The 14595-nt window shown below is 37.4% G+C and overlaps 1 protein-coding gene across 2 annotated transcripts in view; it reads right to left on the bottom strand.

Annotated features, from left to right (window-relative positions):
• The window catches only part of MED13L (mediator complex subunit 13L), a 305493-nt gene that overhangs the window by 208632 nt on the left and 82266 nt on the right, over positions 1 to 14595 (bottom strand). The gene's annotated exons all lie outside the window — the stretch shown is intronic.

Genomic DNA, 14595 nt, shown 5'->3' with positions numbered 1-14595 from the left:
CAAAAGACTTAAAAATCTCCAATTTATCTATTATATATATTTAATATGAGCTTTTAAAAGGAGTATTTTGATGTCAAAAAGTACTACAGATTATCTTTTTTCCTAACTCATATTACAATACAGAATTTTAATATAAAATTGTTTCTGCCTGGGTAGAACCAGAGGAATTGTAGACAAAGACCAAAAAAAAAAAAAAAAAAAAAAAAAGATGTTATATATAGGGGTTAAGGATAACTGGGAAGGCTTCTCAAGGTCAAACGATGGTGCCAGGTGACTGGGACATTCACATAACTATTTTTTAAAATGCAAGAGGAGAGTGGAAGAAAGAGAAGGGAGAAGGGAGGCAAAACCAAAGAGACTGGGTTAAAATCTTGAAGTATAATCATAGATGGGTATGGCCATTCTCCATGCAACAGTCCCTCCTTACAGAACAAGCAACACTTGACCTAGCTAAGCCAGCGATATTCTGAGTCTATGGCCATATCTATTAAAAAGAGTTTAAATAATTACCTGAGATCCCAATAACATTTCAGTAAGTACACGAAAGATGCTGGTCACATCTCTTAACTATCAAATGTCTTTTATGTGACCATCTCTATAATCCCAGAAACTTACTTTGTGGCTTTTTCCATTCTGTATTGTTGCAGTAAGGTAACAGGAGCAATCAAAAGGATTTCACCCCAGTTTTCGTGGCTTGGCCACACTGCCCAATCTGGTGCTATTTACAACAGAAGACTCTTAATTACTATTACCGGCTATCTGTGGAATGGAGCTCAAGTAAGAGGAAAACACACAAAGCCAAAAAAGTGAGACTTAATAGGCAGCATGAACAGAAATATTCTCTAGAAAGAACCAATGGTTAGATGTGCCCAAAATCAAGTCAAAAAGAATGGAAACTTTTTTTTTTTAAGTAAGACCACTGACTATAAGAGAAAGATGATATTTGTTGAGTAAGTCTATGAATATTAGAGCATATTATGTCAGGCTGAAGTGCTGTGGGTCAGGAAATTTCCAAAACGCCAGTGTTTTCAGCGTCAATTACCACAGAGCAAAGGCAAAGCTAAAGAACTATTCACCTGTCTGTTGCTTCCTCTTTCTCTCATGACCTCACTTCCAACTTTCACTAAGGAATGTAACTAAAAAATAATTTCTGCAGGCTCCCAACTCCACATCTACCCAATACGAGACCCTGGGTCTCTCCTTCTATTACCATAAATCGTTGGTACTCAACCTGGAGCGATTTTTATTGCTACAGGACATCTGGCAAATTTCAGAGACATTTTTGATTGCCAAGACTGAGGAGAGAGAAGTGTGCTACTGGCATCAAGTGGATCGAGACCAGAGATGCGGCTACACTTCCTAGAGTGCAAGGGAAAACTCCCCCAAACTCGGCCTAACCAGCCTCAAGTGTCAACGGTGCTAAGACGGAGAAACCCTGGCAAAGACAAATTATCCATGCTCCCATCTAAAGTCCCCAGAAGATGCACTACACATCATGCCCTCCCAACTCCTACAGGACACAGGTCCACCAACATCCATCAATTTGTGTGCAATAAACAGTAGAATCTTAATTAAGTGGATCTAATAGAATTTATTTAAAGTAGTATGTATTTTAACATTTCTAAAGTACTAATCAAATCTAAAGGACTAATCAAGGCTGTAACAGTTCCACCTTACCATATAATTATATTATTTATATGTGGAAGAAATTTCTAAAGAACCTGGAGACTAGTTTTTTTTTTTTTAATAAAGACTATTTTTAAGTAATCTCTACACCCAACATGGGGCTTGAACTTACAACCCCAAGATCAAGAGTCACATGTTCTACTGACTGAGCCAGCCAAGCATCCTTAGTTCTTTCTTAAATAGAAACATTCACCTTAAAATCTATCTGTATACTTCATTTATAAACACTCTTCCTTTAAAAAAAAAAAAAACTTACAATCTAACTTTAAAAACAATTTCTCATTCAAGCATTTGGTTTTCTGTTTAAGAATATGCATTTTATCAGGGGCGCCTGTCTGGCTCAGTCGGGTAAGCATATGACTCTTGATTTCAGCTCAGGCCACGATCTCATGGTTCCTGAGCTTGAGCCGGGTATAGGGCTCTGCGCTGGCAGAGCCTGCTTAGAATTCTCTCTCTCCCTCTTTCTGCCCTTCCGTTGCTCACGTGTGTACGTCTCTCAAAAATATATAAATGTTAAAAAAAAAAAGAATATGTCTTATATTGGTTAAACCGAAATTTCCTTTGCACATCATCCAACTGGAAACTGGCAACTTAGGCAACAGGAATACAAAACACTCTCATGTCATCACAAATTACACTGTAAAACAATCACTTTAAAGCAAAGTTTTAAGCAAAGTAAGGTTTGTGAGATAGAACAACATGGGGAAAAGATTACATTTCTACAGATTGTGGGGTTTTTTTATTTTTTATTTTTTTTTTTTTTTTTTTTTTTAAATTTTTTTTTTCAACGTTTATTTTATTTTTTGGGACAGAGAGAGACAGAGCATGAACGGGGGAGGGACAGAGAGAGAGAGGGAGACACAGAATCGGAAACAGGCTCCAGGCTCTGAGCCATCAGCCCAGAGCCCGACGCGGGGCTCGAACTCACGGACCGCAAGATCGTGACCTGGCTGAAGTCGGACGCTTAACCGACTGCGCCACCCAGGCGCCCCTGTGGGGTTTTTTTAATTGGAACACTGGAAAAATCTCAAAACAAACTTTTTTGGGGGAAGTGCAGGCATGTTTAAACAAACTCCTACTACCAATACCAAGACCTAAAATCATATTTCAAATTGTTATAAGCTGATGAACTTCCAGGAAGTGGGAACCTCGGGGAGTTTATACCCAACCCACAGGTCCCACCACCTTTCACTACCCCACTCCCATGCCTTCTTCCAGTTTAATCTTCATGGCCGCTCACTGCAGTCACCACCGCGCATAAACCCTCATAAACCCTCATCTCCCTTGCATCTCATTTCCTGGTACACTCTGGCAAAACCCTGGTTCATTCCAGCTCCCCACCTGTACCCTGGGCCTGAGCCTGTGCAGTCAAATGTGAGGACAAAAGCTCAACCCCACACAAACTGGTCTTAGTTTAAATTCAAAACCACAACTTAAGTGGGCTCTTGGCATTGTGCAGACAATTAAATCACGTTTCCCAAGGCCCCTCACTTTCCTCCTCTCCTGGCAACTAACCGTTTCTTCTTCTACTCTCCACAGACCTCTGACACCTCTTCCTCCATCTTAGCTCTCAGGTGATGACCTTGCCTCTTTTTACAATGACAGTCAGAAAGAGAAGTTCCACGTTCCACATCTATTACCTATCTGTCTTCGCTCCCAATACTACACACGGCATGTCCCTGCTCTCGTCTAAATCCAAACCCTCACTTCTGTGTTGTTGCTATCTTTCATAGCTTCCTGAAAAACACTGCTCCAGCAAATTCCACCCATCCTCTCTGGCACTGTCCCTTTCTCATTCTCTACTATATCATGCCCAACGTAGAAAACACATTTTTACAAAAGCAAAAGGTTGAAGCAGAGAAGCGTAAGTACCTTCTCATAAACGTGGAGATCCACAAAACCAGTGCGGAATGTAGAAACCAGTGGACTCCAACGAACGTCACGTGTTTACTCATCCCACCCAGAAATCTGGGTCACTATTCAAGGACCGTCTCTTTATAAATTCCCCAACCACCCCAAAGTTTCTGCGCTTTCAGAGTACTCTGATCGCCCTAACATGCTGCACTCCAAGTACTACAGAAAGATGTGTATATGTATCTCCCTTCTTGAGATTTTAACCGCACGGAGTTTCAAGACAGTGCTTTAGTAACTATATACTGCATGGCACATAGCAGACAGGCAGTGAATGTTCATCAAAGGAAGAAATGAATGAATTACTGCACACATTTCCTGTAGTCTACATATGAAAAAATGTAACCAAAAATTTGTTGGGAGAAAAGCAGATTTAAGTATATGACAACCACCTTTTTAAAAAGATCAGAAGTTCTGAAAGTAATAGGAGACTACAACTGGCAATAGGTTATAACAACTACTAGGCTGTGTGTAAATATGGGGAACTAAATTCACAGTGGTTAAAGGTCTGTAGATTATAACTGTGCCAAGAATTCTGAAATTCTGACAAACCATGCTGTGGGCAAATAAATTCTATAATAGAAATTTTAAATGAAACCACACATAAGTAACTTCTTCAGTTCAGTGTTACTTAAACAGAAGAATGGCAGACTACATTTTAAAATGCAAATTTTTAAATCAATCTGAAAAACTGAGTTAATGTATAAAATAGCATTATAGAGCATACCAAATGAAATGACTAAGTATCATCCAGAGCATTCGATTTAAAACACCAAATTCCAAATTTCTGAACAGCACCTTATGAATTCAAGAACCGTCAATTCCCAGTGTTTATAGCCAAACATGTACTTTGGTACTGAAACCCTTAAGTCAATTTCGTAATTCGACCAAACCACCCATTAAGGTGAAATGTCATTTTTCAACTATAAGACAAATAACCCAGTGCATTCACAATTTCTGAAAGTTTACCCTATTTCTGTTTAAAAATTCATAGGAGTCAATGAAATGAAAGCACTACTTTTTTTCAGTGTAAGGAAAAGTAAAGGGGGAAAAAATCAACATCAGATTCTTTTCCTAAGTGGGTTATAAATTCTCCTTGTGCAAAAAAAAAAAAGGGAGTGTGTGCGTGCATGCGTGTGTAAAGATGAACTAACTAAATAAATACACACATACCTTCCTTGACAAGTATTTGAGAGAACCGTCTGACACAACCGGGTTAGGACAAAATTCTGAGGTTCATAACATCACAATGAGTAGAAGCCAGCAAGACTCCAAATACGGTTTGCAAACCACCATGCCAATTCCCCTTAAGCCTCATTTAAGAAGGATTACCGCCTACAATCTAACCTCACTGTGCCACTGCTTCAGTCCTGAGTCCAAAGAACTGATTAAACAAACATGGGGTTTCAACAAATGTACTCTTCATTAGCTGCAGAGAGCACACTGAAGAAGGCAATTCAATGTTCAGAAAGTCAAATACCCTCTCGTAAGTCTGTCACAATCTTCAGTTAAACTTTCAGGATAATTACAATCAATCTGCAGGAAATGTGGCGGATGACACTGTATTTCAGTATTAAGTAATGAAAATCAACAGAAGTAAACTAGCAGTTATAGAACATGGACGGTATGGAAAATAGAGTTTTTAAAAGTGCATAAATGGAAACTGTAGTATACTTTCAGGAAATGTAAAGTTTGTGTAACAAAGAAGAGAGGGATGTTTTCAGCTAAGTGGCAACGATCCAATGTCTCGCTTTGAATCAAATCTGTCACTAAAATGAGGTTTTCCAGGAAGCAATAAGAATAATAAAACTTAGGCTTCAAAGAAATGCAGCTTAAGAAAAAAATTCTGTGGCAAACATTCAAAATCTCAGTAAAGTAACAATAGGTCATTTATCCTACTTGAAATCTGAACAATTTCCGGAGATGTCAATTATACCAGACCTCTATCTATCTAAGCTGCAGGTTTGAACTACTTTCCTGATGTCAAATATTCACGCACACACACAAAATCAATAAAAGTCATTATTTTGATTTAAACCACATATCTAAAAACCATTAACTATTTATCACTTGAATTGGCATTCTCGGTTTTACAAGAGAACTAAAAGTCGTTCCTATTAAAATTTCAATACAATGTGAGGCTTATTTGACAATCACTACCAAATATTTATGACCCGTGCCAGTTAGAAATAGTATTGTGCATGGTGGTGGGATTTCTCACAAGGATACAGTGTTTGATTTGAGTTTCCAAAGAAAACATCTAGGAGTATCATCACAGAATTCACTTCAGTGTTAATGAATCACAAAAAGCCGAAGAAAAGCCAGCAAGCACATACAAAAGACTTGTGTCGGATTACCAGCAGGTGGCAACTCACATAAATGTTATCAAAAATGTACACCAAGAAATTTAATATACAGACATCTTTTTCTTAAAGTATCTCATGTGGCTAAACTTCGTAACTGGTGAAAACTGGGATTCGATTTAATCAAACTATGAAAAACTACAAAATGTTTACCCTCCTACAAAGTAGTCAGTAGAAAGCAATATTATTGTATAACCAGAAGGAAGCAATGAAGGCAACGGTGCCTTTCTTATTTTTAAAAATACAAGAAACCTATATAACCAACTGGAATACGAATAACAAGACTCATCACTGTAACACAAGTTCATTCCTGATTTGTTATTTCCAACACGAATCTTCCAAAGATGTTTCAAAGATCTTTGCAAACCTAAAATTGTCATTAGGTTAATACCTTATGAAAAATCTACAGGATTGCTGACTATGACATTTAACAACATGCAGAGTCCAAAATTCCTTAGCCTACCCATCAAGGCCCTTGGTAGTCTGGCCCCATCCTTCTTTTTTGACCTACTACCTATTACTCCCGGCCCTGCCCACTTATTACAAAAGTAACAATTTTGCTGGTCACACACTTGCCTTTCTCCATGCCTTTATTTCACCTCAGCATCTCATCACAGTCTTTTTTCAAAGCTCATCATTTTCAAATACTACCTCCTCCACAAAGCATTCTTATTTCTCCCAAGCAGCAATAATCTCTCTTCTGAATTACAATAGCATAGCTATAACTGTCTCACAAAACACCTTTTTGTATGTAATGTTGGTTACATATCTTAATGTGTCTTCTCTCCCCTACCTGAGCGTTCTGTGACCAGATCACACCTGCTAACCCAAAACGAGCAGTAAACTATGAAGCCCCAAACCAGAAGAGATTAGATACCAAGTTTAAAGAAAGAAACAAAGTCTTCCTACACACCCCATGGGGTAAGGAAAGCTTCAATTTCTATGTCTGCATTTTCATCCCTGTTTATTGGAGTTACTGCACAGTAAATTATTTTTTTCAGGAAAACATTTCACTTAATTGTCACAGAAATCCTGAGTTACGCACGTGATACGAAGCCCATCATACAGCTGAGGAAATTAAATCACAAATGATTAATAGCCCATTACAAGGTCATTCGTTATACTAACAACGTAGAAAAGCCAGTACCTGAGTCCAAGCGTCGAGATACTGGCCTACTGCTTGTGTCTCACTACCCTGCCCCTGGATTATCGTAGTAGCAAAACTAAAACACAAAACTTAGAGTAAGTAAGGGTGGACAGATGAAAGAGCAAAGATGCAGTGATAACCTTCATAGTTGACTCCAGTTCTAAAAGTTCTCATTAGTGCATCTATGATAGATTTGCTGTTCTTTTCAACAGCAGCCCATAAAATGTGTTGCCAAGTCCACACTTTGCAATTCAAAGTTCTTACACTAATTTAACCCGTCTTTTCTACTGTTCTCCAAAACAAACCTGCAGCTTCCAACCAGCTCAGCGCGATGCTGCAAACAGTATGTTTATTAATATCCAGTGCTTTGTGGTCAGGCTGCTATTACCACCTTCCTACCCACACTTGTCCTAAGTTTTTTGTTTTCTCCACGCAAACGGACTTAATGACTCTAGCCCACAGATTTTAGCCTCCCATTCCCTATGAAATCACAGTTCACATTTTATTATACGTGCTCTCATTTCTCTGCAGAAGTCATGGTTAAAACCACAGACCCTGGAGCCAAATGCTCTTCTCTACCACTTACGTGTCCTTTGGGAGATTACTTCACTTCTCTATGCCTCAGTTTCCCCATCAACACAGAGGAAACCAGAGTACAGTCTGTACCTCACGGTAATATTATAATAAAATGAGTTAATACAAAAAAAGTGCTCTGACCAATGTATGACACATAAATTATGCTCCAATGTTAGCTATCACTGTCATTTCTTCCAGTATCATGGTTTTATCTCCTCAGAACTATTAACTATCCAACAATGCTAGACACATTGTTTTCACTGTAAATTACATTTTAATGACTGTTTTTAAATGTCTTTCCAAAAAAAGTTCAATTTATCAGATATTCTCTAACGCCATTTTTTAATGCAAAACGGCATACGCTAAAATTTTATTTCTAAAATATAGAAAATAGAACAATGTTAATCATGGGGGACGTATAAGGGTGAATATCCGCTACATTAAATCTGGAATCTGTACTAATGCAACTCTTCCATTTAATCAAATACCAAGAGTTCCTTCTGACTTTAACAGCTCTTTCCCAGAGAGAGCAAGTGCCTACTAAAAGATCTTAATAATCCACAGGGCCTGGAGAGTACAGCTTTTTTTCTTTTTCTTTTTTAAGTTAAAAAAGGCTTTTCCTCTTAACAGAAATCAATGAAAAGCCTCTCGAACACAGCAAGAAGATGGGGTTGATTTTAACTACAATGGAAATCCCTGCAGAATTTTAGAATGCCAACAATAGTGTCACTTTTCTCATTCACTGGATTTTTTCCTGGCTTTCAGGACTAGAGTAATCTGTATTAACATCAGTAACTCCTCACCAGTATTACATTATACCCAATATAGTTAACAAAGTCAAACAATCACTGTCACATCACAGCTGCTATTAGTCTGGAAGAGAAATTCTAAACATGAAGGAAGATACTAATTATATTATGACCAAGAAGCACATTTCTAAACCATGTTTTCTGAGGAGTCTGAGGATAGCTAAGTTTTCAAGTAATATAGGGGAAAAATAATCTGTGTCCAGATTAAAGGGTATGTTGTTCAAAGATCAATTTTCAACACCTCTAAAAGGATAGGAACAGTCATGGAAATAGATATTGATTGGGATTCACATTTTATATAGCCAGCAAACTATACAGATGCCAAAAAGTAAAACAGAATATACGTGAATTATTTTTCCTTACCTAGTGAAAGGAAAAATAATTCACTTATATTTTGTAATTAAGCATTTTATTTTGAGATAATTGTATATTCATACACAGTCGTAAGAAGTAATACTGAAATATCTCCTGCACCCTTTATCCAGTGCCCCCCAGTGCTAACTGCTTGCATAACTATCTTAAGAGAATGTCTTGTATCTCCCAGGGTAGAAAACACTGCCATCATCACAAAGATCCCTGATGACCCCTTTTTAAAGAGCCATATTAACTTCCCTTACCCTCCCCACCTGAATTCCTGGCAACCACTGATCTGTTCTGTATGTCTATAATTAAGTCATTTTAAGAATGTCGTATAAATGGACTCCTACAGTACATAACTTTTGGGATCCACCTTTTCACTCAATATAATTCACTGGAGATGCAACCAGGCTGTTGTGTGTCCTTTTTATTAACCAGTAAGGATTCCACTGTATGACTTTATTACAGTTTTAACTTTCCACATGTTGAAGGACATCTGTGTTGTTTCTAATGTGGGGCTTTTATTAATAAAGACGCCACAAACACTGGTATACGGGTTTCTGTGTGAATATGTGTGTTTACAGATCTAGGATCCATGCCCAGGAGGGCATGGAGGGCTGCATGGTAGGTAGCTGCATGGTTAGTTGTTTTTTAAACTGCCTGCCGAACTGTTTATTGCTAGCCCTGCTAGCAACACATAATTGATCCTGACTCTCCACCTCTTCTCTTTACAACACATTTGGTGTTGTCACTGTTTATTTGAGCCATCTTGACAGGTATGTAGTTAATAACTGGTTATAATTAATTAATTTGCATTTTCCTAATGGGCTAATAATGGTAAATATCTTTTAATATGCATATTTGCCTCATGTATTTGTCTCTTCATGTCCTTTGGCCATTTTTTAAGTGTTATTTATTTTGAGAGAGAGAATGAGTGGGGGGAGGGGCAGAGAGAGAGGAGAGAGGGAATCCCAAGCAGGCCCCCTCACTGTGAGTGGAGTGTGAAGTCTGATGTGGAGCTCGAACTCCGGAACTGTGAGATCATGACCTAAGAGCCAAACGCTTAATCGACTGAGTCGCCCAGGGGTCATTTGCCCATTTTCTAGTTGGACTATTTAGGTTTTTACTACTGAGCTTTGAGAAATCTGTACATTTTTTAGATACTATCTCTTCATCACACGCAGGGTTTACAAGTACTTTCTTCCACTTCGGTTTTTCCTTCCATCCTCTTAAATGGGGTTTTTGCAGAGTACACGTTTTTAATGTTGGTAATAAATTTATCAACTCCTCCTGTTTTGGTTTCAGGTCTAAGCAGTCCTAGATCACCAAGATCTTCCTCCACACTCAGCATGGGACCCAACGGAGGGCTGGATCTCAGGACCCTGGGATCATGACCTGAGCCAAAATCAAAGAGTTGGATGCTCAAAATGACTGAGCCACCCAGGCACTCCTACACCTAGGTATTTTTTGAGTAATTATAAATGGTATTGTATTATCAATTTCATTGTCCACAGATTCATCACTAATATATAGAAATAAATGATTTTTGTTTGTGCAGCTTGTATCCTGTGACCTTACTGACTTCACTTACTGGTTCTAGACTTAGTGGGGTGTTTTTGGGTGGTGTGTTTGCATTCCTTGGGATTTTATCTGCAAATGGGGACAGCCCTTTCTTTCTTTCTGATCTGCATGCCTTTTATTTTTTTTTTTCTTTCTTACTGCATTGGCTAGAACATCAACATTGCACGGAATAAGAATGGTAAAAGCAGACATCCTTGCCTTGTTCCTGATCTTAGTGAGAAAGTAATTCAGTCTTCCATTATTCAATATGATGTGAGGTGCAGGTTTCTGTAGATGTTCTTTATCATGTTGAGGTAATTTCCCCATTACTATTTTTGAGAGCTCTTATCATGCATAGGAATTAATTTGGGGGCTTAAGTCTGTCACAATTTGCAAAGAGAACTCATGAAGTATTGCTGTGAAATAGTTTTTAATTCTGTTTTTGTTAAGTATGAAGTTTGTGAATACAAAAAAAATTACTACATCAAATCTGAATAAAAGTACATTCCTCTTTACTATTCAACATATGCTTTACATAAAAAGCCTCAAGTCTTTTTTTTTTTTTTTTTTTTTTTCAGGAAACAATCCAAAACATGATCATTTGGCCAACCTGTCAAACAATCTGATACTTTTTGTTAAGTCAACTCATCAAAACGAAGTATAAGGACTCCTTTGCATGCCACATTTTTAAAAGTTCATTTGTTTTAGTTTCAGAGTAAACTGTGATATACTGTACTGTTTAAACACGTGAAAACAACACAATTTGACCTTGTCTATGAAAACAATGACAGACTTTCCTATCCTGGATGTTTCTGCTGCTACCTTGAAAATCACAGCTTAGTTCAGTCAAAAACAGTCATTTCCATCAACTACCTCACACAAAATCCTATCTCTAATCACTATTTATCTAATGTTTAAAAACTGCAGTGCTGTTAGTAACAAGGATCCATTGGCAAAACACTTATCAAACTCTGAATTTAAACATGCACCTGTTTTTAACTCTCAAAATTAAAACTGATTGTTTTAAGGGCAAAGATATGTTAGGTTTAAGTTAAATGCACTATAGCATCAAAATTTAAAAGTCCAATTACTTCAAATCACCAAAGGATTTTCAAGGAGAAGATAAAGGAGAGAAGAATATACCCAAAGTATTAATAATTTTTATCCTACCTAAGATGATATTCATTCCATTTGTTAATAATGGCAAGAAATAGAAAAAGTAGTTAAAATAGGTATGCTGAAATAGTCAATATTCAAATGCTACAAAAGCAGAAAAATAAGTAAGGTAATAACATGTATTCTTGAGAAACACAGTATGTGTGTGTGTCAAGAAAGCGCAGAGAGACAGGAGGAAAGAGAATCTCAAGCAGGTTCTGCGCTGACAGCGCAGACCTCACCAACTGTGAGATCAGGGCCTGAGCCGAAATCAAGAGTCAGATGTTTAACCAACTGAGTCACCCAGGTGCCCCAAGGTAATTTTTTTTTAATTTTTGTTTAAATGTTTTTATTTAGTTTTGAGACAGAGAGAGACAGAGCATGAGCAGGGGAGGGGCAGAGAGAGAGGGAAACACAGAATCTGAAACAGGCTCCAGGCTCTGAGCCGTCAGCACAGAGCCTGACGCGGGGCTTGAACTCACGGACCGTGAGATCATGACCTGAGCCGAAGTCAGACGCTGAACGGACTGAGCCACCCAGGCGCCCCCCACCCAAGGTAATTTTTTTTAAAGGTCTAATACTCAGTAATACAATTCATGAAAGAAGGCAAAAATAATAATAAATTTACAGGGCTATGGAAAAGTTGTGGCTGTTGCCTTCGTAGGAGGAGTCCCTTCTGCATTGTCCTTTCAGTGACCTTAGTAGTCAGGCATACTTGCTTCCCAAATGACAGAACATAATAAAATACTTTTTAAAACAAGTGTACCAAAATTTGAAAACTGCTAGCATAGCTGGAGAAAACTTAACTGTCTAAAATATACATTTAGTTATTTTTGCTTTAGAAATAAACAAGGGATGCCTGGGTGGCTCAGTGTTAAGTTTCTAGCTCTTGATTTCAGCTCAGGTCATAATCTCACAGTTGTGAGATCGAGCCCCACCTTGGGCTCCACAATGAGTGTGGAGCCTGCTCATGATTCTCTCCCTTCCTGTCTCTCTGCCCCTCTCCCCCACTTGCTTGCTCGCTCGCTCTCTCTCTCTCTCTCTCTCTCTCAAAAAATAAAATTAAACAAATAATTTAAAAATAAATGAAATAAGGATTTCCACCTGCTTAATCTAAAGGAAAATAAGCCAAAGAATAAGTAAACAGAAATCAAATGCAAAAAATAAAACTGACACTAACAGAAACAGAAATTAGAAATTAATCTCACTTAAACATATTTAAAAAGGGAAAACTAGAAGTTGACAATAATAAAAGGTTTTATTACATATGACCTCATAGGACTTTCTAGGAATGCAGGACTGTTCTTCCTTAATTATATCAGATATATCTAGGACATGAATACACCAAAGTATTAAACTTGTATTACAAACCCACTCGGGAAACTGGATAGTTCAAGATTCCCCAATTTCTAAGCCTGTGACAAGTAATAGGAATAAGAAAAACTGACTCTTATTTCTGTATTCTAACGTTAAAATAGTTTTTAAACTAATTTATTTTTTAAAAAATCAGAAGCCTTTTTTCAACGGAGTAAAAGTTTTCTGGTCACAGTGCTTTATCTTTTTTTTTCTTTTTTAATCAAAATATGTATCTATATAGATAGATAGATAGATAGATAGATAGATAGATAGATAGATATTTCTTTTTTCAGGAATAGAACTCAGTGATTCATCACTTACACAGAACACCCAGTGCTCACCCCAACAAGTGCCCCCCTTACTGCCCTCACCCCTTTAAAAGCCCTCCCTCACCTCCCCTCCAGCAACCCTCAGTTTGTTCTCTGTATTTAGGAGTCTCTTATGGTTTGTCTCCCACAGTGCTTTGTCTGTCTTAGAACCTAAAAACCTAAGGCTTCAAATTTATGTAAGCACAAATACCAATTAAAAATAGGCCTACAAGGGCGCCTGGGTGACTCAATTGTGTGAGCAAGCGTTTGACTCTTAGTTTTGGCTCAGGTCATGATCTCAGGGTTGGTGAGATCAAGCCCCACATTGGCCTCTGAGCTGATCATCCAGAGCCTGCTTGGGATTCTCCTTCTCTCCCCCTCTTTGCTCCTCCCCACCCCCCATGCTCATGTGCACTCTCTCTCAAAAATAAACATTTAAAAAAAATAAAAATAGGCCTACATATTAATTTATTGTTTTAGAATAACTTGAAATGCGAGCTAATTATTTTTCAATACTTCTTCAAAAAATTCTCAAGCAGTATATCTAAATACATTATCAAATCTAGGCAAGATGATTCGAAGTTAAATTAGAAATCTCAAAAAAAAAGAACAGCTCATCCTCACAACTGCAGAATTCCTAATGCCTTATAACCAGAGTGTCCAAAATGAAAGAAAAAGGTACAAAGAAATGAAAAATGAAAACCACAGCCTACTCCTCAGGAGAAGGAAACCATCACGGGAACAGTGGGAGTAACAATCAGAAAGTGCCTCTAAGTCCACAGGAGAAATACAATTCATAAGGAAAATGGTAACATGACAAGTATCTCATTTAAAAAAACCAAACCAAAACAAAAACAAACCTATAATAGTGCGCTCAAATGAGAAGCTATTCAAAGCTTAAAGATGATTTAAGTAATTAGCAAATAGACACTACCATAGTTCAATGTCATTATTAAAAAGCTCGTATTAACTTTCTAACTTTCCAACAACTTAGAAGATTTCAAATAACCAGAACCAAAATAAGAATACTAAAGCAGAATCTTTTCTACACTCCATTTTTTTACAAAGAGGGTTGTAAATGACAAAAGAAGGGAAGGGGAAGGAAATTAAGGAAGGGAAAGAGAGAAGAAAACCCTGTCTGTCCAACACCCCTATTTTTCTGTAAGTACAAGATGATTCCTAATCATTAGAGAGATAGTAAAAATAATTCCATTTAAAACTACTTCATCTGTAAATCTTCAACCCATCTGATCAAATTCACTTTCAATAAATTGAAAAGTACTTCAAAAATATAAAGCCCACAAAGTAAATTTTGGCTAAACTGCACAAGGACAAAAATTTACATGTTATAAGAAGATTGTTTTTTA

The sequence above is a fragment of the Neofelis nebulosa genome, chromosome 11, assembly GCF_028018385.1.
Source record: "Neofelis nebulosa isolate mNeoNeb1 chromosome 11, mNeoNeb1.pri, whole genome shotgun sequence".
In the NCBI taxonomy this organism is placed as follows: Eukaryota; Metazoa; Chordata; class Mammalia; order Carnivora; family Felidae; genus Neofelis; species Neofelis nebulosa.
Note: the sequence above shows the minus strand (reverse complement) of the source record. Positions and strands in the feature narration are given on the sequence as shown.